Raw genomic sequence first — 25,759 nt, forward strand, 5'->3', positions numbered from 1 at the left:
AGATAATGCATCATCACAGAAAAGTTGAATATAATTTCTTACAACAGAATGTGAGAACTACCTAATTTTTCTCCAAATGCAACTAACTTTTGAATGTATTGGAATAATATTAAGTAAAAACACGGCATTTTGATGTAATATGAACTGGATATATGTCAAAAGAATAAAACCAAAACCAGCATATCTTAAACACAAACATACTAAGAATGTGTGAAGTTTCTCAGTCAAGAAAATACAATACTATTAATTATAAGTATTATGTTATACTATATTGTATTAAAGTTTAACCAGGATTATCAATGCAGCTCATAAAATATCTTTACAATATAAGAACATAAGAATAGGTGACAATGTAATATGTTAAGCTAATCTTTTAACAGAATTCTTATGATTAAAAAAATCAGAGAGAGTAAATTATTGGCTTTTTTACTATTTTCCATCTTTTATACTCAGAGGATTTTCACCATTTCAGCATTTTTAATCTGTAGCCTTTGATAGCTTAATTTACAGCAACAATCAACTTTCGCACATCACAAGAGATTCACAATGACAAAAATAACCTCTGAAAGTATTTCTGTCCTACAGTAAGCACCTACCTCGCATGATGCCTCCTCTCATACAGGCTCTCGGTACTGAGAGAATGAAATAACAGCATGCCACATGTCTTCATATGTGAATGTGAACTATTAAGCAACCTTGATGTTCTATATGCCTGTTGGATCATTTAGGTGAAAGCCCTTCACTAAGGTTGGAGACCAGAATAATTATCAGGACAAATAACATACAGTTAAGTTGAGGGGGAGTAGTGGGGTTGAAGACAGTGATCAAGATGATAAAACTGACTTTAATATTAATGTGCTTTATATATACATATATCTATATATGCACATTATATATACACACACATATATATATATATACACACGTGCACACACACATACACACACACATATATATTTGCAATAGGTCAACATCCTCATTTCCTCAAACATCATAAAATCTTTACATCTAAAGGGTCCAATTCTCATTCACATGCAAGCCCTCTTTACAGTGTAAAGGCATCTTAAAGGGGTTTAATTGTATTTATGCCCACTATATTGCAGAATGATATAAAGGGGCCTTAGTGCAAAAGAGAATCAGAACCAAATAATCTTATGCTGCAGTCATGCTTCTCCTGCCTCCAAAATGAAATTCATCAAGCGTCATTTTAGAGATGCCTGTTATCCAACAGAACAAAAAAGCATGCGAATACTCAACTGCTACATTAAAAAGCAAACTGAAATCCAACCAAACCCCAACATCTGTGGTGAACATTTTTCAGGACTAAGTAAACAAATGTCACCTTGCACATTTATATCTATTTAAAGGAAACACAGTAGTGTCTGAAAGGCTAATTACTATGCGCTGAAATGGGTCAGCATCCTCCAGAGAGCAAGCAGATCATTAGAGAGGGCACAGAAATAACAGTAGGCTTGTGTCAGATCTATAATAGAGGAAAATATACCACTCTGTCCTGTGGGTGCTACACCATGGACTATTTTTAACACATTCTTTTAAACTAAAACATAATACTATTGCTCAAGCAAATGCAAAACTTAAATGGGGATGAAAGTGTTCCCTCTTATCTAGAGAAGTTTTAAGCTTTTGCTTGTGGCAAACATTTGATGATGGACTCTAGAACATGGGCCAAAGTCTGAGTTGGGCCTGAATCCTGCAGGCCTTGTTCAGTCAAAACCCCGGCTGAAAATCCAGGGGCACCAATGAGTGTTTTGCCTGAATAGGCCTAAGTGAGCGAGGTCTTCGGTTCCACAAGAACATCTTTATATGCTATTTTTAAACATGTTGGGTTTTTTGTTGTTTTAATTTCCCTTTTCTCTTCATACGTACACCACATTTTTCTAGACCTTCTCAATCTTGGCCCATCTTTTCCTCTCTCATTTTCAGTAACTGGATTTTCCTCAGACCAATTTTCTGTCATTTTATACCTTTATACCTCATTTTCTCCTTCAAACATGTTTTCTGATTCCGTCTCCTCTGCTATATATTTCATCCTTTGTTTCTGTATCTCTTTTTCAAATTTCCCCATCCAATTTCCTTTCCTCCTTTCTCTACACTTCTGCCTTCCTTAATCCCGTAGTCAATCCTCCTTCCTTCCCCAGTAGCCATATCTACATAGCCTTGCCATTCAAAAATCTTCCACATATAAGAGATCCAGGTAATGGGAAAGGAGATGGATCCTTTAAGTTTGGTACATCTTTTCCTTCAATATAGTCAGATAGAATAAAGCTTACTCTTGTGCAAAGGGTCAGGCATTCCAACACAACTTAATCCCCTGAGTCAAGCATTTATGATAAGATAAGGTGGCTGCAGTTAGAGCAACCATGCAGATGGACCTTTACCATTCCTTCAGACTGGGCGGGTGGGTGCTACTTAATACCATTCTGAACATGCTGGGATGGAAGGTGTGTGGGAACTGGCAGCAATGCATACATCTGTGGATAGATTAAAGACAACAGGGATGGGAGTCACTGGATCCATGACCATGGCCAAGAACTCCTTCATACTAGGATTCAGAATTCAACCTCTACAACTCCTCATAGGCTGGAGCAGAGGCTATTGAGGGGCTGTTCCCCATGTCTGGGATGGTTGTTTTTAAGTGCCTAAGACCCTACACAATACACTGTGTAAAGCCTGATAACTTGGGCTTTACACAGCACTCACTGATTACACCCAACCAGGGCCAGCGCTACCATTTAGGCGACCTAGGCAATGGCCTAGGGCACCAGAATTTTTGGGGGGCACTATTTTGCCGGGGGGGGGGGTGGCACGCGGGTCCAGTGGACCTACCGCAGCCATTTCGGCAGACAGCGCACTGGTCTAAAGGCTCCGGCGGACCTACCACAGTCATGCCTGCAGCAGATTCACCAGAGCCACGGCAGGTCCACCAGAGCCTTTAGACCAGCGGACCGCCTGCCGGCATCACTGCAGCACCTCCACCGGAGCCTTTCCAGCAGCGGACCATCCGCCAGCATGACTGCGGTAGGTCCACCAGACCCGCGGGGGGCGGCAAAATGGCCGTCCGCCTAGGGTGTCAGAAACCCTGGCGCCGCTACTGCACCCAACCCTGTAGCTGTTAGACTCTCTGTCTACATTGTTTGCAAGCAGGATTTACTTGTGCAGTATACTGCATGCATTCATTAAGGGATGCAAATCACAAAACACAGGTCTGCAGCAATGGTTCAGTTTGTCTCATAACAATATAAACCTGAACAAACCCAGAGAAGCAGCAGAAAGGCTTCTCTTTTGCCTCTGCAATTTTGAGGTTATAATTCCCCCCTCTCCCGTCTGACCCATTAGACTGCCCTGAACAGTCCTTTTTGTTATGGAGCTCAGTTTCTGAACCAAAGTGAGACAAAGCAGGGAGAAAAGAGAAGGAAGAAAGGAGTAAGTCAGGAAGCTCCATTGATTCATTGATCTTCCTTGTTGAGACCCCCTTTGTATTACTAAATAACTAGCAGGCATTAGTATTGGATACAAGGCTATATCAGAATGTATCCTTATTCTCAGTGTATTTGTAATGCTCATACTGTGCTTAGCTAGGCATTAATGATTTATGAGGATTCAGGCTCAGTTGCAAAACAAATTTTTTCACCAGGTAATAATGCCTGCCGATGAATTGTACACTGCAGTCCTGGCAGTGAAAAATGATCTGAGCTTTCCCTTGCTTCTCTCTTTTGGAGTTCCTATTTTAATCTTTTCCTCCTAAAGATGGGATTCCCTAAAAGAATCAAAAAGGGGCCCAGAGGGGCATTTATTATTATTCATTTATTCTTTTGGTTTCTTTGCTTTTAAAGAGGGAGTCTTCCTTTCTTTTTCTTTCTTTCTTTTGGGACCCACTTATATGCACAGCACAATTATAGCTAGCGAAAAAGAGGAAAGGGAATATCTACACTGCAATAGGGAGGTGTAACTGCAACACGTGTAAATATAGCAGCGTACCCATTGTGTCACAAGCAGCAGCAAGGGCTAGCTGCCCCAAATACATAGCCAGGCTTGTGGGCAGGACTGTATTTGATTAGCTAAACATGCTGCCACAGTGGCTACACTCTATTTTTAGCGAGCTAACTTGATCAAAGCTATGGGTATGCCTATGTGTGTGACAATCACACCTCCTGATTGCAGTGCAGACATACCCAAAGACCATAAAACTAGCACAGTGGGACCCAATGTTTTCTCCCCTCAGTGATTCCATGGCCGATATACGCAATTCACAAGTCAAAGGATTTGTTCCTATGTTCCCGCTCACTATAGGATCTAAGAAATTAAGCTGGGTCATTTCTGTTGCTTACATCATTACTAATGCTAAGGATCCTGTAACCAGAACCTGGCTGAAAACTGATGATGCATGATATAGAATAGAATCCAGCTTGCTCTCCCATAGCTCCATGGGCTCTGCCACTGGGCTAAGGACAGTAAAACCGAAAAAGGGATACGATTGAAAAGCCTACCTCCAAACAGCTCCACAAAGTTTGGAGTGAGAGGTACTTTACCACTTTACCACTATTAGACTTCACAACACGGCTAGGAGGTACTTTAAACACAGTTACACCCAGTTCACAAGAGAAAGAGAGGCACAGAATGTTGAAGTGACTCTGCAGAGGTCATACAGTGAGTCAGCTGCAGAGTCAGGAATAGAATTCAGCATCTCTGATTCCCAGATTCCAACTCTAACCACTGGACAACAGTCCCTCCCACTCAACTGAGAAATTACAAACTAAGCCAAAAAAGCCCAATAATCATGCTGCACGTAGGACCAACATTATTTGTGTTCTACTTCTAAAGAGCCAGCAAAGGGAGCAGAAGTAAACTAGTCAACCCAATTCCAAACTACCCATCATACTGCTATAACAGCCTACAAAGTAACTTGTTACCCACAGTTAGACTGTATTTCAAACAATGAGGACTGGCAACGCAACCCAAGGAGGCTTAATTTGTTTCTTAATAATGCCCTCAGATTTCCTTCCATTTGTAATAATAGATTCATTAGTTTAGTTTAAACTCTGAAAGGTGCCATGTATGAAAAAGGTGACAGCAGGAACTAACATACAATGGGCTTTTGTAACGTTTGGGAGTCAGCATAAACAACAGTTATTAAAAGTTGGCCTGGAAAAAGTGATGCATTTCAAAATTACCCTAAGTAATTAGTGATACATTACTGATTATGCCTGTGTGAAGTGAGCAAGAGATACAGAGAGCTTGCTTATACTGAGTTCATGTCACCATAATTAATGATCAGGACAGGAAAGATAAGATAGCTAAGAAAAAGCCACAGAAAGTAAAATCCAAATAATTTTTGGCCTGAAAAGTAGAGATTACTTCTCAGGATTATGATTTAAAAATAATCTATTACTATAAATAGGCATTTTAGCCACACTGACCAGCACTGTCCACAAACCTGCACGTTACTACATACCGTGGTACATTTGGACAGTCATATGAGAAGTTCAATTATGAAGCAAAAATAATGAGTCAGATGTGTAATGATGACAGAAAATTTTGTAAAGTAGTGACCAGCTTCACTTGAGTGTCTCCATGGGAAAACAAGATGAATGCCCCCTCCTGAGATGCACGGTTATTTCTGAGGGCAATTCACAGAACCATAGCCAGCTATGTGACCTGGCAGGATATTGCACTGGGTCTCACATTTTGTTAGTATCTTTTGAAAAACCCTTCTTCACCCCATCCCGATGTACACGAACACGCAGACAAAAAGAGTAAAAAGAATGGGGAATGCTATGCTGAATTGGTCCACTTACTTTGACAATAGTGTTAATGACAGGACTGATTTAGCTGTGTAGGCAAGTTTGAACCATATGCCTAGACGTGCTATTAGACTCATCCATCAGAAGTACCTAGGCCTCCCTGGCTATGCAGCTGCGAAGGCTGTTTTATATTCCAAGGTGGCACTTTGACACTGCACACCTGTCTATGACTGTGCTAATCACTCTGTACATTCCATGATGATGTGACATGGGGATTGGTTATTCCCCACTTGATAGATGGAGAAGATTCCACATGAATCTTGCTTGCTTGGGTCGCTTGCTGGTGGATTCTCTGCAGTTTGAGGTTTTCAAACCAGTTTTGAGGATTTCAATAACTCAGTCCTGGATTAGGGGATGTATAAAAGTGGATGGGTAGGGGGTTCTGTGGCCTGCCTTGTGCAGGAGGTCAGACTAGATGATCATATTGGTCCCTTCTGACCTATGAGTCTATGAGTCTATGAGTCTGTGATGTGAAGACAAAAACATCTCCTTGGATAACAGCTTTGTACTTATGAGTCAGAGAAACGAAAGGGCCCATCATTCTCTCCCACCTCCCAAGAAAACAGTAGGAGGAGAGGGGAGGGGGGATAAGTGACTTTCCAACAATAGAGGGCAGGAGAGGGCTCCCATCCATTGGCCTGTGATCCTGGCATGAGTCGAAACTTTGGGGTAATTATTTGTATGCTTTTCACAATTAAAACTGACATGAGCCTGCACCTGAAACATGTTCATCTTCATTCTTGTGGTCATTCACGTATAAGGCCCCAGCAGGGGTAAGAAGAAGGAAAGAGAGGGAGTGACAGGACAAAGCAGAGAATCATTCATATAAAGCTCTCCTCCCCAGCGTGAACGATTATAGGTGTTTATTGTGACCTGTCCACAGCAGACCAACCTTCCTCCCGAATAGTCAGTTTGCTGCAGAGCTGGGATCTTCAGCCATTGTGATCCCAACGCATATCGATTTCTGGTCAATATTATGAGCAGCTCATTTCCATATGGCCCCACATCAGACAAAATGAGCAATTAAAAAAACCCACTGCACCCTGTACTGGTGAACCAAAACCCAAAACGCAGACTCACTGACCGGGTTTTCTGTCAGTTTAGTATTGCGGACAACTGTAAATATGTATGCTGACAAAGAAAGCAATAACCAAGCTGCTGGAGAGAGTGTTAGATCATTTTTAAATTCAACATTGAACAGATAGTTACATAAGATCATTTCCTTCAAAAGACACTACATCTTCTAGTCTGTGATTTTCCCATTTTCAAGAGTACCAGTGATGATGAGATGCCTTGTGGTGCTAAATAGGGTTTCCATTATTCATATATGGCCAAATCTTGCATGCCTTCTTCATGTGAGTAATGGACACTGAAGTTAGTGGGACTACTATTCACATAAGGAGGAAGCTGAGCAGGGTTAGGCCTGTGATTAGTCTTCTTCAGGTTACTTAAAACTCTGGAATGCTAGAGCATCATTTTTCCCCACCAATTTGCAGTTCATTGTCATCATCTTAGCTGACATTAGGATGTACTCTGAGGACAGAAACCTCTTTACACGTTATGCAGGTGACATTTTCCAATCCTATATCATGGAGATAATTCTAGTGTATTATTTTAGCACCTTTTCTTTTTACATCCAGAGATGAAAAAGAGCTAAGTATGTGATTGCAGAACATCCATTTAAAATGTATTATTGGAGAAATCAATGCTGCTATAAAGTATGCTTTAATAATATAATATAAAAGGAGTTTGTTTTGTACTCAGGGCCCATATAAGAAGACAAATTTCAGCTTTCTTGACTCACACATTCTCAAAGTATAATCTTCTATATTGTAAAATTAGTGGAGTAGACAATATGCCTGAGAGTTTGTGAGTGCTGGGGGTTGCCAATCTCTCTAAGGAAAACCAATTTGATTAACTTGGGAAATTAAGTGGTTTTACTCTATACCTGGGGTGGCAGGACGAATGGGAAAAAGAAGACAATTATAGAAAAAATATGGTCTGTGCTGTTCTCCAGTGCAACCTGCGACCACTGAAAGGACAAGCAGTGAGACAACAGTTCCACATGCAGAGGTCCATCAAGATGTGCAGATTAAGATGGAGCATCATATGCCAAGATCTGTAGCCTTATGAGGCTCCCCTCTGATTAAATATGAGGCTGGCAGCAATCTGCTCCACATTAGACAAAACTGGCATAGCCCAGGGGATCCTGGCAAGTTGCCAATGCAGCCCTCTGTTCTGTACGCAATACGCCACTATTTCATGTAGCACTGTAATCTGGTTTCCAGTTAGACCACTATCTTCTCCAGAGATGGAGAGTTACAAATCCAAGCATGGAAACTCAAAGTTGCCTGGTTTTAAACAGAAATCTAGCCCTGATTGTTTAATTTGCCAGAAGATAGGTCTGAATATCAACAGATGCTTATGGGACAGTTAAAATATTTATTACTGTGTGATCTGGGATGATTCAGCTTTATCCTAATTGCCTGTAGCAGAAAACTAGTAGATAGCTTTTAGACCTTTTTTGATTTGTGGCCTGCTTTGTGCAGGGGGTTGGACTAGATGATCACATTGGTCCCTTCTGACCCTAGAATCTATGAATCCACGAATCTATATCCTTATGTAGTGCAAGGCAATAACTGAACATTTTTCTAGTTTTGAAAGCTCTGAACAAGAAGCACTCATATGTGCAACTGATCGTGTAATTAAAGGCTCCTCTACATGTCAGCAATTGTCAAGTGCTGACCAGTTCAGATGGAATAAAAAACAAAAACGACATATGAAGTATTCACACACAGAAAAAGGAAATGCTTGCTCGCCAAACTGCACAAATCACAAAAGTCTGCATTTTTTAAAAACAAGTGAGGTGATTTCTTACAATTAATTAGTGGTGTATCTAACAGAAATTACAGATAGTTTTAGAGGTTAATAAATAAATACTTTGCACTTACATAACACCTGTCAACTGAGGTGACCAAAGCAATTTACACACTTAATGAATTAGCCCCCTATTCTATGCCCAATTTAGTCAATAGCAGAACTCCCACTGACTTCTACAGGAGCAGGATTGAGGGCTTTTCCTCACACCGCGAGGGAGATATAAGTAAAGTACAACTTGGAGAGAAGTCGATAGTTATTAATCACTTGTAACAGCCATTTTATAACTGTTCAAATTACTGTAACACATGATACCTTGTGAAGGCAGATAAAAAACCATTCAAAAGAGCAGTCATGACACCCCACACTTTCAAAAGGCATAATGCATTATCTAAAACAAAAATACTATGAGTATAAAATAGAAAAATTTAGCACCCTATACCTCTCTAGCACCACCTGTCTTGGTGGCTAGAGCTCTCTGGCTGTGTGGTTCAAGGCATCAGCCCCCTTGCAGGGGGGGAAGTAAAAGGAGTCCAAACAAAAACTCAGCATGCTCCTGCGGCCCACAAAAAGGTACTGGAAAGTCAAAGAGGAAAAAAAAAAAAGGAGCCTGGGCTGCCAAGGCTCCCAAACCATTTCCGAGGTCAGCAATCCCTGGCTGGGAAGCTCTGAGTTGTAGTCCTGGTCCTTCAGGGACTCACCCTGCACAAAGCAGGGATCCTCCCTTTTAAGGACCTGCCCATCTCCAGGCTTGACAAGCATCGCAGGTACACTGGGTTGAGGCTGACTGTGTCCAGAGGAGCTCTTTAACCCTTTCCTGACTGGGGTGGTGACCTGCCCGACCACATATCTTCCCCTTAGGGCAGAGCTCAGGATCCCATTGTTGAAGCCCCAATTCCTGCAAAAAGAAGTCCCCATTACCATGTTTCTTTCCTGCATGGTATTGTACTTTAAACTATAGGATTGGCAAGACAAGTACCATCCCAGAAAACATGGGCTGATTTCCTTCATCATATTTAGTTCCCAGAGGGAGGCGTGAGCCATAATGAGGGAGAAAGTATTACCCAATAAATAGTTCCGAAGGGCTGCCAGTGCTTCCTTTTTCGATCACTGAACAGCCCTTTTCCCTGGGAAACAGCTTACAACTTAGATTCAAGACTGGGTGCTCCTCAGGCTTCACCTCTTGTGAACGTACTGCCATAAGCCTCCATCAGAGGGGTCCGTCTATAAAGCAAACTCTTTGGAAAAATTTGGATAGGAGAGGGCAGGTTCCTGGCACAGTCAGTCTTTGAAGGTGTTAAGGTTCTTCTCACGATTGTTGTGTCAGGGATCTTCCTTGGATTCCTTGGCTCTTTTATCACGTCTGCAGAGGGGCGGTGCTGGTGGCAAAACTGGGAATGAATTGCCTCTAGTAGCCAGCTAACCCAACAAAGTGCCTCACCTGCCTCCTCATCTGAAAAAAGGGATATGCTGACAATGCCTGCGCCTTGCTCAATAGAGCCCTAAGATGGACGCCTACCACAGTGTAATCCAGGTAAGTCACTTTCTGATTTGCCAGCTTGCATTTTGCTGGATTGGCTGTGAGGCTCCCAGGCAGGGATTGGAGGACTGCCCATACCTGTTGCAAGTGGTCATTCCAGTTGTCACTGTATGTAACTATGTCATGTAAATACACAGCAGCATACTGTTGGTGACCTAGGAGTACTCCCTCCATTAACTGTTGAAATGTTGCAGCTGCTTCATGTAAGTCAAAGGGCATTGTCCTGAAATGAAAGAGCCCAAAGGGGATTAAGAAACAGAAACAGACAGGAGTGGAGGAGCTTTGTCATTGCATTAAACACTAGAGGCATAATAGGAATATGATGATGATGATGATGATGATATTAAGACTCGATGTGTGGCTCTAGATAGTCAGTGGGTTCTTTAGTGGATAGAACCGGTTCAACACCAAAATACAGTCTTCTACCATTAGAGTTTAAAGGAATAACTTCATTAGCTGATGGCAGTAGTACACTCTTATCTTTTATGTGGACTAGCCATGATAACTAGGAATGGTTCACTTAGCCAGGAACTCCCTTATGAAAGTTTGGAAAAATGATGGAAGCTTGAAATGTACAAAAGTTCAACTGGTAAAAAGCTTAATTTCCCCCCCTAGCAACTTATGGATGTGAATTGTGGGAGATTAATGCTACTGACAAGAAGAAAATTGAAGCCTTTGAAATATAGTGCCGGCAGAGACTCTTGTGTATCTCCTGGATGGAAAACAAGACAAATGTCTGTGTTAGAAATATTACTGGAGAGAAGCAGAACCTGTTGTTGGAAATCAACAGGTGGAAACGTATGTTCTTTTGGACACATCAAGCATAGAGATGGAAATAACTTCAAGAAAGTTTTCATGGAAAGAATGGGGGTCGGTCATGGTGGTAGGAGATGATCAGTGAGAAGATGGATAGATGGTAAGGGACAGATCACTGGGAGGTCAGCTGCTGAATGCTCGAAAACAGCAATGGATTGAGAAGATTTTAAAAAATCCTGCTATGATGTCACCAATGTTCACACGCAAATAAATGGATTTTATTTTTATTTACTTATCTAGTAGAGAAAGTAGATATTTCCACAGTACACATTTTCACACTTTTAGCCAGCATGTTATACATACAGGGTGTTGACAGCTTGTCAGGGAATCATTACAGAAGCATTCCTTATTGGTTTAATCCAGAATATTTTAGAGCATCATAAAGCCAGGTTTTGGGAATGCTCACAGCTTTGCTGGACACACATGAGGCAGCTAAATAGTAGACTGGAGCTGCCAGAATCATTCCCTTTCTTTTGAGCAGGCACCAGGATGAAGTGAGTTGGGGGTAAAAAGAGAAGATAACCCTTTTGGAGCAGAAAGGAGTGAAAATGTGTGAAATGGAACCTCAAAGAGGCACAGAATCACTGCACAGTCCCACCATCAGTAAGGATGAGTTAACAGACTTGAAGTGGGGCACTCTTCTGTTTGTCTTTTGCATGTAACTGACCTTTCAGTGTACATCTCCCAGTACAGTCAGTTTTTGTACCCTTTGACTTGGTTTTGTGTAATACAGTTTGAATGAGAAGTTTTTTTGAAATTGGTCTTGGCTACAATTTATCAGAGTTTCTTAATGTCAGGTTGTATCTCTAACACAACATTCTACAAACACTGGTAGAAAGGTGAGCTAATTAAACACACCAAACACCACACATCTACAACTAATAGTGTTGGGAGGGAGCAGTATGCAGAATGCTGAGGAGGAGTCTGTTGTGTTTGGAGGCGGTAGCTTGGTAAAGAAGATGATGGAATAATGAAATCCCTAAGCGGGGGCGGGGGGCTGAGTTAAGGTTGTGGCGCATGGTCTGGCGGGTACAGTATTTGCGACAGAGGTAACGTCTGTCTGTGGAGATGGAGGAATACAGAATATGTATTGCTAAGGGGCTTGCCTTCATTTCCTTTTTTTGTGGGTTTGTATTTGGTATGTTATATGCATAGCAACCTTAAGGGCTTCATAACATAACATACTTTTTTGTATATTAGTTTCTATGTATTATTTCGATTGTGGCAGAACCCCAAACATACAAGGCACTGCACTGGAAGATACAGTTCCTAGCCTGAAGAGTTTACAGTCTAAAAAGAACAATCAATTGGTGGGGCAAAAAGTTAAAACACAGAAGTACAGAGATAAGGGTGATCATACAACGTATCAGTTGCACAATTTTGTGCATATGTATATGTGAGGCTGTATTATATAGTATATTTACAAGACTACATGTGGGTTTGTGATTCTCTTGTGGGAGAGGGAGAATGAGAAAATAAAAGATGTTCTTGAAAACCAATCCCCGCTCCCCCAAAAAACAAACCATACCAAATCCAACACCCTCCACCTTCTTCCACAAGAGCAAAAGGAATAGGAAGAAATATTGGACATGCACATTTTTTATGAACAAAATGTTCCTTTACTCAGATTTGCTCCAGTCAGAAAACCCTCTTCAAATGGGGTTACATTTCTTAATGCTCATCATTCCTTTAAATATACATTCTTTTAAAACTGGATTCAGCTGTGTAGTGTTTATACCTAGGGCCATACCAAATTCAAGGTCCATTTTGATCAATTTTATGGTCATAGGATTTTAAAAATTATAAATTTTATGATTTCAGCTATTTAAATCTGAAATTTCACGGTGTTGTAATTGTAGAGGTCCTGACAAAAAAAGGAGTTGGGGGAGAGGGTCACACGGTTATTGTAGGGGCGATTGCAGTACTGCTACCCTTATTTCTGCGCTGCTGCTGGCGATGGTGCTGTCTTCAGAGCTGGGCAGCTGGAGAGCGGTGACTGCTGGCTGGGATCCGAGCTCTGAAGGTACAGCTATCGTTAGCAGCAGTGCAGAAGTAAGGGTGGCATGTAATGTTCCCTCTAATCTTTTATATTTGTGTACGGAATGAATTTTGCTATGTGCACCAATATGGAGGTGATGTGTGGTGAGGGTGGGGCTGAGGGGTTTGGAGTGGGAGGGGGCTCAGGCCTGGGGCAGGGGGTGGGGTGCAGGGAGGTGAGGGCTCTGGCTGGGGGTGTGGGCTCTGGGGTGGGGCTGGGGATGAGGGGTCTGGGGTGTGGGAGGGGGCTCAGGGCAGAGAGGTGAGGTACTAGGAGGGAGGGTTCCGGCTGGGGGCACAGGCTCTGGGGTGGAGCTGGGGATGAGAGGTTTGGGGTGCAGGCTGCTCTGGGCTGCAGCAGGGAGAGAGGACTCTCCCAGTCCTCTCTCACCATGGCAGCTTTGAGGCTGGGACCAGGGGAAAGGTGCCTCTCCCCTGCCTGTGCAGCCCTTGATAGGCTGCTGTGTAGCAGTGCAACTTAGAGAGAACTTAGATGGCAGGGTATGGGATTGCCACCCTTACTTCTGCACTGATGCCTTTAGAGCTGGGCCCTCAGTTTGCAGCTGCCCCTCTCCGTCCACCCAGCCCTAAAGACAGCAACGCAGAATTAAGGGTAGCAATACCATACCATGCCATCTAAGTACCTTACTTCTGCACTGTTGCTGGGGGGTGGGGTGGCGGTGCCTTCAGAGCTGGGTGCCTGGCCAACAGCTGCTGGTCTCCGGCTGCCCAGGTCTGAAGGCAGAGCAGAAGTAAGGTTGGTAATACTGCAACCCCAATAAAATAACCTAACAATCCCCCCAACAACTCCTTTTTGGGTCAGGACCCCCAATTTGAGAAACGCTGCTCTCCCCTGTGAAATCTGTATAGTATAGGGTACAAGCACACAAAAGACCCAACAGCACTGGGAGAGACCAGATTTCATGATCCATAATGCATTTTTCACAGCCATGAATTTGGTAGGGCCCTATTTATACTTACAAGCACAAATAAAAAACTTCAGAGAAAATCCTGGCCCCACTGAAATCAATGGAAACACTATTGACTTCAATGGGAACAAGATTTCACCCTTAATCTTTTTCTTTTGCCTGGCAGTAGGAAGACTAATATTTAAAAAATAAATAGTAATTATGGCTGTACTCACAAATTCACGTGTGCCTAGATGTATTTTTATGGCATCCAAACTACCTTTAGATGAATGCCAATATCTTTTCTATTCATATCTCGACTTCCCAGGCCCTATAGAAACTCCCCACAGTATCCCATATTTAATGTAATATATGAAAGTACTTAAATTTGATGCCTGTGATTTTCACCCTGTGGTAGCACATTGCCACTTCTTTATAGCCACCTGTCTTGATACGTTATGAAACCTCTTACGATTCGTGAAACATCCTACTTTCTGCAGGCTAAATGTTATTTAAAAGTGAATTCTATCACAGCTTTCAAGGTATCTTAAAGTGTTTTACATAGTAATGAGTTAGTGACTAGTCACTGCAATACTACATAGGCAAATTCAGATGTCATTATGCACACAGCTGAAGTTTATATGTATAGGAATGGACATTATAATTTTCATTTTTAAATAGAAGAATCTCAGTGGACAGAAAAGCTAAAGCCAACCTTTTTCATAAAGTACGAGAGGACTTTAATTTCCACATGGGCAACCAAAAAAGGTGGGCAGCAGAGATCTGTAGTTTAAGATACCATCACCAGGTGGGCATTATAAATCTTCAATCATGTCCCCCTATAAACTGAAATGTCAGTTTGACATAACGCCTTCAGCGTATTTACAATTCATGACCTCATGCCTGTACAATTTAACAGCTATCTCTATTGCTAACATACTAAAAGTAAAGTATTACACATAGGAATGCAGCACAAACATTGTACTGCAATGCAGTGTCAGCTCTGGGAAGATGTCCAAGTTCTGATGAAACAACTCATGATCTCTTAGTTCAGAGTCAAGTACTAAAAACTGCACACCAAAATGCATTTGCAGTGTAAATCTGGAACAATTTAACAGAGTTACTCCTAGGCCCTGATCTGGCAAACACCTAGGCCCTGTCTATACATGAAAGATATACTGATTTAACTAAATTGATACAGTTGATTTAGTTAAGCTTATATAGCCTCTCTGTGTGACTAATCGTAAATCAGTTTAGGAGTTCCTTATACTGATTTAGTTTAACTTGATTTCTTACTCCCATTTGGTGACGCAGGGGGGAGCAGGGAAAGGATTTATTTCCTCCCTGCAGACCAGGAAATGTTGGATCCTGTCTACACTGTGCAGCGCAGTGTGCCGAAGAGGTGTGATCTGTAAAGCTCTAACTGCTCCTGTAGGTGCTGCTGGCATGCTCTAAAAGGCACCTAGTTCCTGTTAACATAATTCTGTTCCAGTTAGTGCAGCATGTTAGTGCCCTTTACAAATCCCACCCCTCTAATGTGCTTTGCTGGTTCACTGTAGGCAAGCACTTGGTATCAGTTACAGGCAATGGGAATTGTCCACGTGGGGCACCTTTCTGAGAGTGCCTCTATGACACTCCATCCACCCCAAGCCCCAACCTTGCAAATGCACACCAGCTATAGGAGAAACTGATGTCAGTGCCAATTCAAGGAGATTGCCCTGATTTAACTAAATTAGTTTCTGCACTGGTTTTGTTAAACTGATATAAGCCCTGAGGGTAGCCAAGGCCTTTACTACCAAATGGAATGCTAAGCACAGTAAGTTGTCAAATGTATTTTAGTAGGAGAACTCAAGTATGCAAGCGCTAAGTGTTTGCAGGGTCCAGTTGAGACAGTAGTGTAGCAGAGGAGAAGAAACACAGTTGGCCAGAGGAGAGTCTACAGTTATTGTTCTGGACTCTGATTCTCCTTTTACTTACACCAGTATGGTGGTGTATGTGTGTGTATATATATATTGAAATACGTTTATACTGAAACTAACATACAATACCATCGAAAGATGATTAAGGAAAAAGTATGGATTTATTGATGGTTTTAGGCTCTTAAAAAAACCTACTCTGCTAAATCTGTTTTTTTTTCCTTTTCCTTAAAAGTGTTAGATCTTTATTTCGTAACTCTCACTTGTATACTTGCTATTTCCTCCTAGCAGTATTTTTAAAGGTGGTAATATATCACAATAGAATGTGATTAGGATAATTTAGTGCATTCCTTATAATACTAAATTGCTAAAGACTGACATGGTATCTACAGTAGGCTGCAACCCCTCTCCCCCTTAAATATGTTGCACTGCAAGTGCAAAGTAAGATTGAAAATGAAGTAGCAGCCAGGGGCCTTCTGCATTTTTTTAAAGAAGATTTAGGTTAAATTTTCCAAAGTGGCTAAGTCGCTTAGGACCCTGGGACTTAGGCTTCTAAGCGTATATCTACACTGTAATATAAACCCAGGGTTCAAACTCAGGCTTAATGATAACCCCCCTTCCGTCTACGCACAAATCATGCTAACCCAGGGCTTGGACCCTGGGCTCCAGAATCCCATGGGGGTGGAGAGTCCAAGTCTGAATCAAGCTGTGACCCAGGGTTCAAGTCCTATTGCTTTCTAGTACAGATGCAGCACTACTGGATTCATGCTCTGGGAATATGCCAAAAGGATCCCACAATCTCATGAGATGACTTCTTTGTCCTCTGGATGGTCAAGTTTGGTGGACATTCAAGTTTTCCCACACTGCACCACGAACAAAGTGGCCCCATTTCAGGAGGACTAGGAAATCTGGGATATGGATGGTTGGACTTGGGTCTGCGTACTGTACTGTGGACAGTGGAGCTCAGGATTTGAGCCTGGGTTACAAATTTTTTAACCTAGGGTTGACAATCAGTGTAGATACTCAAGCCCTGGGTTCTCTAACAGAGGGTCAGCTGACTTGAGTTCCACTAAGTGTAGGTTGTCCACTACCCCTGTGCTCACATTACAGTGTAAACATTCCCACAGAGTTAGTAGAACTCGAGTTAGGAGATACTAGACTTAACCTATGGCTTGAGCATCTATACTCATTTGTAACTGTAGATTAGGAATTGTTGAATCCTGGGTCCCAGCCAAGGGCTCCAGCATCTACAGTGCATTATGTGGACCTGAGTCCAATGACCCATATCTCAGACTTCCTAGCACCCTCCCAAATGTGGCTATACTAGCTCCTTGTTCATGGTGCAGTGTCCACCAGGAAAACTTGACTGTCCATCAAACTTGACCGTCCAAGGACAAAGAAAGCCAGTTCATGGGACTGTGGGATACTTTTGATGGGCTCCAAGAGCACGTGTCCAGTGGGCCAGCATCTACACTGCAAAGCAATAGGGCTTGAATCCTGGGCCCTGTCTTGATTTGGACTTGGACCCTCTAACCCCATTGGGTCCTGGGCCCTGGATTCAAGGCCTGGGTTAGGACAATTTTTTCTGTAGATGGAAGCCAAGTTAAGCTTGAGCCTAAATTCAAATAATGGGCTGACACTGCAGTGTAGACATACCCTAAGTGATTAGGTGCTTTTGTAAATGTTACCCTATACATAATTTGTCATAAAAGAAAAATGTTGATACTAACATCTGTAGTAATAGGGTCAGATTGCATATTAGTAAAAGGTAGGATTTTGAGGGAGAAAACCAATACTATAAAATGGCTACATAGTACACTGCTGGACCCTTAAACGTTATCTATTCTGCAGGAATTTGCCTACCCTAGGTAATAATGAGTTCACGTTCAAGCAGAAAAGACTTTCTGCAGGAGAAGTGTGTTGGGGGGGAGGAGGAGGAGGATATGATTCTCCTGGTTTTACAACATTTTAACTCCAGTGGGCTTTTTGTGTTCTATTTGATTAACACTTTTGTAAGTGAAAGAATCGGAATCCAGACCTATAAACTGTAGAATTTCCTATTGTTAACACTTTTTTTTCTGTTATTTTCCCTTCAGAAACTTGGGACATTTATTCCTAATTCTCATGGTTTATAGCATCTATTCTGAAAATTAATTGAAATAAATATAAACCTTTAAAGCTACTGTGTATCAAGTAGAACTCCAATCAGAGAAAAGGGGACTCAATAAGCACAAAAGGCAATGTCTAGAACCCAGTGACAAACACTATTGTACTCCTCTACCTAACCTGACAAAAGGCCTGTACATCAAGAACTGGACTTTAGTCATTAGTGACTAGAATGGACTCTACCTGAAACTGGTCCTTTTTAGTCTTTTCTGACATTTAAAAGAGAATACCACAACTGCTCAAGGAATACTGTGCATCAAAAATCATCCATATGCTCCAAGTATACAGCCTGAAAGAGCTCAACCGTGTAAAATTAAAAAAGTAAGAGCCACACTTGATGAGGAAGAGGCTGATAATGTGAAGGGATTATAGATTTGTGCATAGTCCATAAAGAAACAATACTGCTGATTACATATCAGAAAGGAGGTGGCAAAATAGATTTGAACACAAAGTTCAGAGGAGAAGGGCGGGGACTGAACCTAATGGAAAGAGACACCAGGATGAAGACATCTGGCAGTTGGGGAGTCACGAATAAGGAAAGGTTGGTTAGGCAGCTGGGGAACCAAGATAGCAAGATCTTGAGATGTCAGACACTTGTGCTAAGTCATAGAAAAGGATGGAATGTTTCACAGTATCAAAAACAATATGGAGGTCAAGAAGGATGAGAAGAAAAATCCAATGTCAGATGAGAAAAGAGCATTAACCACATACAAAGGGCTAGTTTCAGGACTCTGTCAATGGCTGAAACCAGACTAGAAAAGTATCAGAGCTTGTTTTACATAATAAAAAAATATACTAGCCTAAAGCCACATAGACATACATACATATATATATACCAAGAGGAGCTCATTAATGGCAGTCACGTGGGAGTTAAATCCTCATGCACTTAGGCTAACAATGTAATGAAAGGTACTAAAACGATCAATTATGGAACTTCCTAAGTGACAGATATGAAGAGAGAAATCCTCTGCTTTATTGGACATTCCTCAAAGAAACTTTTTTACTCCCATGAAAACAGAAGTGTAAATATGCAGCTGTGACAGATGTTAGTATATGAATATTTATATATCCAAAGGCTTAGTGGACATTCTGGTCTACCCCACTAGGCATGTTAATATTTGACTAGATTAATCAAAGCATTAGGTTCATGAAACAATAATAAGCTGCCCCCTTACTTCCTTAGAGAAAGATGCAGTTCACGTCCCAAAGAACCTACCTACTTTCAGTGTGCTCAGTATCAAAGAATGTGACTCTGAAGCCTGTTAAAGTGACGCAGGAAACACTTTTGAATCCCCCAGCATTAGAAGTTTGGTTGAAACAAATTTTGAAAGTCTCTTTTAATAGGTTAAGAATAATTTGAGACTGATAAACAGTAACTCTGATCTAGGGTTGGTCCAAAAATAACAGGACAATTATCCTGTCAAATAATGTCAAAAATAGTCGAATATCGTAAATTTAGTAGAATAGTAACAAAAGAGTACCCTTAGGGTATGTCTACACTGGCAGAGTTATAGTGCCGGCAGTTACAGCATCACTCAGAGAGCGCTGACGGGACACTGTTGTTGTGTGTTCACACTGTCAGCTGCCTGTACAATAGCATGTCCACACTTGGAGCAGTAGTTGGAGTGGTGCACTCTGGAAAGCTGTCCCACAGAGCACCTCTTCCTCGTCTGCTGCTAAGAGTTGTGGGAAGATGGAGGAGGTCGTGGGGCATCCTGCGTCCTGTCCCAAAGCCCCATGATGCATTGCTTTGCATCCTCCCAGCAATCCCTTTGCTTCCATCCACATTTGGTGCCATCTTTCAACTGCTTGTGTACTGCGTGCTCTGCCTTTTTGGCCTGCAGGAATGGATCTTGCACTGTTGACCAGTATGCTGCTTGCTCTGACTAACATGTCACAGGTGGCACTGGAGTCATTCCTTAAACTACAAAGGCAAGAGGAGTGAGACATAGCTACTATGTGTGGTGAGATCAATGACACGAGATCGCTTGTGGCATTCACGGAGGCACTGATCATAGTGGAACGCCGCTTTTGGGCTCGGGAAACAAGCACTGAGTGGTGGAATCACATCATGATGCACATCTAGGATGACGAGCAGTGGCTGTAGAACTTTTGGATGAGGAAAACCACATTCATGGGACTCTGTGATGGGCTTGACCCAGCCTTGCGGTGCAAGAATACGAGAATGAAAGCTGCCCTGACATTGCAGAAGCACGTGGCAACTGCACTGTGGAAGCTGGCTACTCCAGACTGCTGCCAATAGGTCGCTAAACAGTTCGGAGTGGGAAAGTTAACCACTGGACTCATGTTGATGGAAGTATGCAGGGCCATTGATTGCATCCTGCTCCGAAAGACCGTGACTCTGGGCAACGTTCATGACATTGTGGATGGCTTTGCACAAATGGGCTTCCCTAACTGTGGAGAGATGATAGATGGCACACGTATTCCAATTCTGGCATCAGACCACCTAGCCACCAAGTACATTAATTGGAAAGGGTATTTCTCCAGGTGCTTGTGGATCGCAGTGTGTGTTTCATGAACATTAATGTAGGCTGGTCTGGAAAGGTGCATGACACAAGCATCCTTCAGAACACTGGCCTGTTAAGGAAGCTGCAAGGAGGGACTTTCTTCCCGGACCAGATGATCACCGTAGGGGAAGTCGAAATGCCCATTGTGATCCTGGGAGACCCCATCTACCCCTTTATGCAGTGGCTTATGAAGCCATACACGGGGCAACTTCACAGCAGCAAGGATCAGTTCAACAACAGGCTGAGCAAGTGCAGAATGACTATTGAGTGTGCTTTTGGACATTTAAAGGCCCGCTGGTGCTGCCTATATGGAAGGCTGGACCTGGCCGATGACAAACTCTCCATACTATTTGTGAAGGGAAGGGTGAAAGCTTCACTCAGGACTGGATCGCTGAGGTTCAGTGCCTGGAAGCTGAATTTGAACAGCCAGAGACTAGGACTATTAGAGGGCCACAGCGCAGGGCCATAAGGATCAGGGATGCTTTGAGGCAGCAATTTGAAGCTGAAAGACACCAATATTTGTTGCTATGCACGGGAGTGCAGTGCTTGTAATGCTAAGAAGTGACTGTGATTGGTGCAGATGATGCACTATGAAGGTTTAAGAAAATTGCCTGTTGCTTTGCAGGGCTGTTTGCTTTCAATTAGTGGAATAAAGATTGATTTCAAACCAAAACAATTCTTTTATTAAAAAACAACAACCAGAGGAGAGACAAACAAAAAAACACATTAGCACTGAGGAGGATGAGGGAAGGGAGGGTCCCAGGAGGAGATGGGGTCCTGGGATGGTTAAAGATTTGTGTATGTCCAGGTATCATATCCAACCTTCTCCTTTGGAATACAATGCAGTGGGTACTGTACTTCAGCAGGGCGAAACTGCAGAGGGACAGGTGTTGAGTACAGTGGGCACTGGGAGTCCGCAGGACTGGACTGTGATGGGGCAGGAGTGGAATGCAGCAGGTATAGACTGGAGCCAGGAGGTTGATAAGAGTATGTTGGTGGTGTCTGTGGGGTGCATGGGAAAGAGTTTCGCAAGAGTGGCTGAGGGGAGGATGGGCGCAGAGTTGCTCTGTTTGCAGTGTCTGCTTGGTGCTCCATAACGTTTAAGAGCCGCTCCATGGCTTCCTTCTGGCACGCCGCGTTCTCCTTCCAGTCTCGCTTCTCGCTTTCCCACTACTCCTTCAATACTTGTTTTTGGCCACAGAGTGCATCATGACGTCAGGGAGAAAGTCCTCCTTAATTCTTCGTGGCCGCTTTCTAATTCTGTGCAGCCGTTCAGCCAGCAATAACAAAGAGGGAGGCTGGACTCCCAAGGTCATATCTGTGAAACCAAAATACAAATTTTACAGAAGCAGGATTGTTTGCAACACAGAAACCACTGATTTAAAACACAGTCAGTATTCACATACCTGTCACTAACTGGCTGACCTCAGGCAAGCACACATGAGCCATAAGACTCCCAAAATCGTAACTGCAGGGACGAGGGACATCAATGCTGAAGGACCATACTGGGGTGAGCCAGCACTGGGGGGAGGGCTTATAATCATTCCTGTCCCCACATTTTCCATAGGCTGTGTTCATTATGGAAGATATCTCGCTGCTGAGGGTGAGCAGGGAATCAAGAGAGGGTCTTCTCCAAGACTGCGGCTTCTGCCCTGACCCCTATGCAGCTCGCCTGTGTTCAGCAATGGTCCCTCACCAGTGACGGCAGAGTGGCGTAGGAAAGTTACCCTTAATAGGGCAAGAAACAAAGCAGGTCTGCCAAAGAACCTGCTGCAGCGGATTGCCCAATATCTCCATGAGAGTTTCCTGGAGGTCTATGAGGCAGATTCCCGTGAAGTGAGGGAGTCAATCAACACCCTGTTTCATCACTCAGACTAGGAATGTGGTAGTATGCGAATCATACAGAAACAAGCTGCTTTCTGCAACCCTCCTGCCCCCAACAACTCACTTCAGCAATTCTTGAAATCAAGCCACTTACCAGGGGCCTCCTCTCCTGTTTGCGCTTTGCCAAGATCCAACAGCTGTGACTGGCTAGCCTCCTCCGGGGTACAGAACAGCTCTGGGCTGCATGCATCTCTGACCTCTGAGTTGTCCTCTGTCTCTGGGTCCTCCTCCCACTCCACATCCTCATCCAAGATTTTCTCCTCCTTGCTCGGTCCACTCTCGACTGGCATGCGAGCCACCAAAGTATCCACAGTGGCCTTTGTAGTGGAGATGGGGTCAGCACCGGGTACCATTTCCAGTTCTTTGTAGAAACAGCAGTTCATGGGCACAGCACTGGAGTGGTGGTTTACCTCCCGCGCCTTGTGGTAGGTGTTCCATAGCTCCTTCACTTTGACCCTGCACTGCAGTGTGTCCCAGTCAAGGCCGCTTTCTGTTACGCATCGTGAAATCTGTCCATAGGTATCATAATTCCTACAGCTGGAGCGCAGTTGGGACTGGACAGCCTCCTCTCCCCAAATGCTGATGAGGTCCAGCAGCTCAGCATTGCTCCAAGCAGGGGATCACCTCGTGCATGGCGCAGACACGGTCACCTGGAAAGATGCGCTGAAACCACTGCACGCATTACCAAGCAAACTGGAAGGGGACTTTCAAAGTTTGCAAGGAATTTAAGGAGTGGGGTTGATGGGTAGTCACCTGAGGGCACAGCAGTAGAGTTCAAACTGATGACTAGAGACGCGAGAACAGGCATTGTGGGACACTTCTTGGAGGCCAATCACAGCGCAGAAAGCTGTAAGCCTCTCGTCAGGGTGGTTTTTTTACAGCACTGTAACTGCACAGTTTTTGCGCACTAAGTGACTTGGCAATGTGTACACCTCGGGAGTTACAGCACAGAAAGCTGATTTACTGCGCAGAAGCTTGCCAGTGTAGACAAGGCCTAAGACTTTATGGTCTCCATTAGGCTAATCTTAGATATTTATACCTAATTAACAAAAAAACGAGTTACTTAACTGAGTTAGTTTAACTCAGAAAAATGCAAAACAGAATAAAATAAAGTTCGAAAAAATGAAAGAATAATAATAATTATTGCCTTTTAGCAATGTTAAGTTAAGATTTAAAAGTGAATATTATTCAAGACCAGACAGTTATAAAGGAAAAGAAAAAAGAAATTAAACAGAAATAAAACAAACATCATAACTATAAAAGAAAAAAGTCATTTTTAAATGGACTTATGCTAGGGAGGCAGCAGACCAAATCTTCAAGCAGCTTAATGGTTGTGCATCTTTCCTTTTTGTGTTGGGAGACGAGGTTTAATGACTGTGGACCCTCCTTTCCCTCCCCAACTCCCTTCTGAGTTAATTATGTATGTCTGTCTACTAAGTTAAGCTTGTAAGGTCTTTGCAGCAGGGACTGGTGTCTTTTAACTTCTTTAATGTGCTTTGTAAACTGCCTTGTACAAATAACGATGCACATATATTATATTTGTTCCAGAAGATTCCAGGTATGCAAGATGCTCAACTTTGAATTGGGTCACCTTTTCCCCAAGAAATGGCATTATCATTTAGTAAAGTGAGTGATCAAGACATTCCTAGGCTTGCTAACTGAAGGAACCATGGTGCTTACATCAGGGCATTCTTTTTAGAATATTTGACAATATTTGAACTTTTCAAATAATATGCAATCAACTGACTGATCAATTGACATCTGACTGGCCAGCTGACTGGCTTGCAAAGTCTAATCTGAATTGCAACATTTTTTGGGGTGGGGAGGAGGTGGAAATGAATTAAGCTTTGGAGACTGTTTACTGCATGTACTGTCAGTTCATTTTAATCATGTTTTAAAAGCAAGACTATACTCTTCAAATGGCTTTTCTTGCCATACAGACAAATAATGTAGAATGATTTAGTGTGCATTTTTTTCAAACAGAAAATAGCAATTTTGACTCTCTATTACCAGTTTCATAAGGAGAAATTACTTATTCATCAGAAATTGTATTTAGTCTTAGTTCTCTATCTTCCTTTTTGAAATGTAAAAAATGTTAACAGATTTACAAAAGGGGAGGGAAGTTTACATACTTTTACAGATCCTAAAACTTTACTAATTTTTATTAAACATCTTAAAGAAAATAGAACCTTTACCATCCCCCTCTCTGCCCTGCTGGAAAAAATCACATTATCTTAAAGCTATAACTAATCAAGAAACAAACTGAAGAAAGAGAACTGCCCCAATATTTCCAGAGAGAGACAAAGAATCATGAAGGCGTCAACTGCTTGGTATTCCAAGGTGGAACCTAAGAAATCAGCATTTGCCAAAAGATTTCATGCAATTTTAAAAGTGTATTTATTTATCAAGTTTATTATCATCAGTCCTCCTTCTGGAAAATATCCTTTGTCACCTACTGCATTTCAAGCCTATTTTGTCTGAACTTAAATGGAAGGGCTGGGAGTGGAGAGGGGAATTTCTGTAGTTAAGTACTGTTTTGTTAATAATTCTTTCAAAAATCCCTATAAAGGTATTTAAGAACTGCTTTAACCAAGAACTTATCGAAAATGTTCATCTGTAGTTAGAAGAGCATCAAACAAACGAATCAATTAACCAACCGTTCTGTTCACTGTCAAGGCTCATACTGCTTGGATTTCAGATCTTGACTCAGAAGATATTAAAAAATCCTGGGCCTGGTTCACCATTTTGTTCCTCCAGTTTTATTGGAGTTACACCAAAGTAAATCTGTATTAACACAGTGGTGAATCAAGGCTATTTCCCCATGTGACTAGGAAGTTAAAATCCCTTTTTCTTTGCCCAAAACTAGGAATCAAATGTGAGAATCACATAAGAATAATGCACTGATTGCTAATACTCAAATATTCACAATATCCGGCCAGCAAGTCAATATTTACATAGTAATGAGATTTCCAGCTGTTATAAGGACTATTTGAAGAACAAGTGTTTGTACGATCATCCCGCAGATGTCAGGCCACATTGGAATGTATTTGTCTAAGAAATATTTAAGTAAAAATCTGAGAAGGCTGCCTTCCACCTCATTCTTGAACCAAATTTGGAAGTGCTTGTACGGCTTTGTGATTTGTCAGCTTAGATAGCTACTTCAATTCACTAAGCAGTTAGAATTAAAGTGGTGGACAGAGTTATTTTTCACATTAACTGGAAGTCTGACATCTAGAGCTGTTAACTTGTACAACATGATCATGTT

At 42.3% G+C, this 25,759-nt stretch overlaps 1 protein-coding gene across 3 annotated transcripts in view; it reads right to left on the reverse strand.

Annotated features, from left to right (window-relative positions):
- Positions 1 to 25,759, reverse strand: part of KLHL29 (kelch like family member 29) — a 578,142-nt gene that overhangs the window by 99,491 nt on the left and 452,892 nt on the right. The gene's annotated exons all lie outside the window — the stretch shown is intronic.

The sequence above is a fragment of the Gopherus evgoodei genome, chromosome 3 (assembly GCF_007399415.2).
Source record: "Gopherus evgoodei ecotype Sinaloan lineage chromosome 3, rGopEvg1_v1.p, whole genome shotgun sequence".
NCBI classification, from domain to species: domain Eukaryota; kingdom Metazoa; phylum Chordata; order Testudines; family Testudinidae; genus Gopherus; species Gopherus evgoodei.